The sequence below is a fragment of the Tiliqua scincoides genome, chromosome 4 (assembly GCF_035046505.1).
Source record: "Tiliqua scincoides isolate rTilSci1 chromosome 4, rTilSci1.hap2, whole genome shotgun sequence".
NCBI classification, from domain to species: Eukaryota; Metazoa; Chordata; class Lepidosauria; order Squamata; family Scincidae; genus Tiliqua; species Tiliqua scincoides.
Window position 1 is genome coordinate 26,410,912 of NC_089824.1, and position 4,754 is coordinate 26,415,665.

The window sequence follows — 4,754 nt, forward strand, 5'->3', positions numbered from 1 at the left end:
CATATTGTGGTTGTGGCTGAGACAGCATGGCTTGCCCAAGGCCACCTCAGGAATTTGATGGCAGAGACAAGATTTAAATCGGAGAGATCCTCGCTCGCGGCTCAGTCTCTTAGCCAGTATGCTGCACCAGCTTTTGTGAACAGTGAACATTCATGAACATTGAAAGCTTTCACATTATAAAGAAGCATGCACAGAGAGAGAGAGAGAGAGAGAGAGAGAGACCCGGCAGCAGTATGGAAGACTGTACCTTGCATTCACCTGAACAATTTGAATTGGCTTAGAGTTGAAAAGCAAAGGAAGGCATTGAGCCTAAATAGTAAAAGATGTCCACAGACCCAACATCCCTGGTTCTCAGACCACTCAAACTTTGTAAGAACAGCTGGGAATGAATCACCAAAGACTGACTCTGCTTTTGGGTGCAATACGTGCCTTGAAGTCAGATTTGTTTGTCGGTGGGACTGTTACACTGTTTGCCTCTGCTGGCTAAGTGAATAAAGTTGAAGGGCCTTGGAAAGGTTCCCTGTCGTACACTGCTGGAGCAATTGCTCTAATTGTGTGTGATTCAAGACTGATGGAAATCAACTGTGCCACCTCACTCGTTTTTTATCTGTTTCTTTGGCAGTCACTCAGACAACGGCTGAGTTTAGAACACAATTCATTGTACCACACCTAGTGTGTTCAGTGGTCGTCCCCCCAAGAGACTGGACATGGAAAATGAAGGTCTATGAAGCCTGCTGTTCTTTATCAGAAAGTGGGGATCATGGAAGACATTACACTGACCCTTGAAGTGATTACGGATCTCAGATCAGATAAACCGCAGTTTAGGAGGTCTTTATGTCTAATCTGTCCAGTCCCAGATATGGTGCCAGTTGCTCCCTTCCCCCAGAGAAATATATTCAGGGTTCAGTTCTAAACAGTAATGTTTGGGAAAAGCACAATCTAAAACAGAGAAATCTGTATGTGTTTAGGTTTTGCTTTCTTTCCACTTTTAAATATTAAAAATTGACTCCAGCTGTGGGGTAAAGTAACGCCCAGCCTATAAAGACATTGACAAATAAATCACAGTGCAATTTGCTGCGCATTTTTGTGATGTCTAAACACCAGTTCTTGAAGGGAATTTTCCATTATTACGTCTTGGGAAGAGGTCTTTGCCACCAACAACTTATTTGACTTTTGTGCTTCATTTAAAAAAAAAAATCACTGAATTCCAGTGGGGCCGGGTCCTGCCATAACTTCTCTGGCAGGCAGGCTATAATATTTAACTCCTGAGTTGTAAACCCAAACGCATGGAGGCAGCCATGTTAGTATGTTAAACCAAACATACAAAAGAGTCTTGGGGCACTTATGCATTATGCTATAGGCCTCTGTGGGCCTGGGCCCACTTTGTTAGAAGCAGGACTCCAAAAACAAAACTCAATTGTAAAGAAGATCGGCTTTTCAAGATGGCTGCAAAGGCTTGGAACTCTTATATGAAGGTACAGGAGTACCGTACTGTTCTTTCCTTTTCTTTGAAGAGTTTAAGAAGCTAGGAGGATGTTGGGTCTCCCAGTTGCACAGAGCCACAGATTATTCTTCAACTGCATCCATTTTGGTGAGCTTTTAAAAGATGAACATAGTTTGTGGGATTCTTTGATTTGCCAAACGTCCTTGTCAGCCTGTTTATGTTCTTTAGGGTATTGCTCTTCAGTGATCTTTGAAAGAGGAAACTGGATGCAGCTGTTAGGAGAGTAGTTTGATTCCATCCCTTAGTTTACGGGGAGATCAGAGAGTTGTAAGGAAACATTTCAGACACATAAGAGGAGACGATATTCTCATTGCTGTTCCCTGGCAGCTACTGGGTGGTGGGATTGCAGCTCAGAAGAGTATCTGCTGTACATGTAGGTGGTCTCAGGTTCAATCTTCAGGAAGGATAGAGAAAAATTCCTGCCTGCAACTTTGGAGAGCCTGTAGTGACAATACTGAGCTAGATGGACCAATGGACTGACCCATATAAGGCAGCTTTCTCTGTTCAGGGAGAGAGAAAAAGGAGTATCTTTTCCGGGGAACCCTTCCTATACAGGTGTGCGCCACTTAACGACAGGAATATGTTCTCTTATCTATGTTGTTAAGCGATTGTGTCATTAAGTGAACATTCAGTCCAATCTATTGCCTTTGTTGTTGTAAACAGTCACTCCCTGCCAGACACTAGCTGGCTGCACAGGCTACTGGAGATAGATTGCCTGTTCTTTGCATTAAGAGCCTCTCTGTTGTGTAAACAGAATGCTGCAGGCTGTGGGAGACACAATTGCCTCATTAAGAGCATCTTTATTGTGCTTTGACCACTGTCATATATGCGGTCCATCATTAAGTGAACAGTTAAGTGGTGCATGCCTATACTGTAGTTTTCTGAATATTCATTGAACAATTCATTTATAACAATACCTGTAAAAAAAAAGTGACTTTGATGGCAATCCCATCCACACTTACATGGAAGTAAGCCCCAGTTATTATAATGGGGATTACTTCTGAGTAAGTACTTCTGACACGCATAGGACTGGGCTCTTTGTCAGTTATTCATCAAAGTACATCTTCCCTGGTAATTTTGGAAAGCAACTGTTTATATTATTCAAAAGTGAAATCTCATTGTCCATGAGCACTGGATATTAAGCAATCAATGTGTTTTGAGTTATTAGATTTTTTGTTTCTGGTGTTTCTCCATGACCCTAACAGCAGAAAAAAATATTACTGGAGATGCTCGCATTTACATTCCACGCTTACCAAAAAAAATGTGGACTGCACTATTGTCACTCTGCAGTAGTCAAGCCATTAGAACAGACAGTGTTTATGAGAGCTTTTTAAAATGCAAATGGCAGTACACTCTCAATGACTTCCAGTGACAGGTTTCCACCAACCAGCTCTGCCTGGTTAGAAACACCCCCAGTGCAATACTGAAACACAGTTCTGTTTTAAGACTTGCAAGAATGATTTTATACCTAGGCACAGGTTGGGGGTCTGCGTGAAATAAAGATCAAATATAGATTTGGTGTAATTTTGACAGTTGAATCAGTTGTATCCCTGTGACAACATGTATGAAAATTCCACCCCAACCTCTTCCTGCTTTGATAGTCTGAAAAATGTGGATGGAGAACTGTCTCAAGCCTTCTCCTTTCCCCTCCTACTCCTAAGAAGGAAGCAAGCTTGTGCTAATTGTGGAAGCATGTTTGTCTCTCCTTCCGACAATTGCTACTGGAGGAGGAAGCCTCGTGCAGCTTTAGCAGACTAGGTGCTGCTGCCTGGAATGAGGACAGGATACCAAGGGGAAGCTTCTCTTGCTCTCCTTTTCTGGAAGCACAGAGGAAAGGGGTGAGACAGTCCTGAGCTTCTCTAGCTGATTCTGCTTGCAGTGGCCATCACTGGAAGAGAGCTCCCTCTGTGCTTTGGGATTCTGAGACCGAGGGGAGCCGTAAATAGGAGCATTTCCTCATAATGAGGGCCATGTGAATCAGCCTCTGGAAACTTTCTGTTCAAAGAAGCAAGATACAGCAAACCACTTTGTTTGCGCTGGAAAATGATATCATGTTCGTACATGGCTCAAAGCAAACATGGGATCCCTACAGATGATCTCCAGAGTTTCATCATGCAGATAGAATTTATCCAGGGAGATGAGCCCAGCAATAATCATTGGCCTCCTTCCCAGAAGCATAATATCCTATGACTTCAGCCCACAGTGGAGCTGCACAATTCAACATCAATTTATTCCTGGGCTGGTGTAATCGTTTGGTGGTTGATTGTCTCCTGAAATGTGTCTTGGAGAACAAGGGAAGAGAATGGGGAAAAAACAAGTTCTTTCCTCGTACACCAGCACCATCAACAAAACAGCCTTGGGCAACCAAGAAGGCTGGATTTCCAGGTTATATAGTTGCTCAACAGTGGGATCAAATGGGCATCTGGAGCTCATAGGCACAAATGAGATAAAAGGCTGCACACAGTGGCATAGCTAGGGGGTGGGTAGAGAGTTTTGCAGGTGCCACAACGCACCATGTCAGTGGTCCCTCGCACTTGCTGTTGGAGTCATTCTGGGCAGCGACAGCAACACAGTGAGTGAGTTGGAGGGGCCACTTACACAGCATGATGCGGCCGGTAATACTCACCCTGCCACCCCCCTGTAGCTACAATAATCTATGGTAAGGCCACACCTGCAGTATTGTGTCCAGTTCTGGTCGCCACATCTCAAAAAGGATATAGTGGAAATGGAAAAGGTGCAAAAGAGAGCGACTAAGATGATTACAGGGCTGGGGCACCTTCCTTATGAGGAAAGGCTACGGCGTTTGGGCCTCTTCAGCCTAGAAAAGAGATGCCTGAGGGGGTCATGATTGAGACATACAAAATTATGCATGGGAAGGATAAAGTGGATAGAGAGATGCTCTTTACACTCTCACATAACACCAGAACCAGGCGACATCCACTAAAATTGAGTGTTGGGAGAGTTAGGACAGACAAGAGAAAATATTTCTTTACTCAGCGTGTGGTTGGTCTGTGCAACTCCTTGCCACAGGATGTGGTGACGGCATCTGGCCTGGATGCCTTTAAAAGGGGATTGGACAAGTTTCTGGAGGAAAAATCCATTATGGGTTACAAGCCATGATGTGTATGTGCAACCTCCTGATTTTAGAAATGGGCTATGACAGATGCAAGGGAGGGCACCAGTATCCAGGTCTCTTGTTATCAGGTGTGCTCCCTGGGGCATTTGGTGGGCCGCTGTGAGATACAGGAAG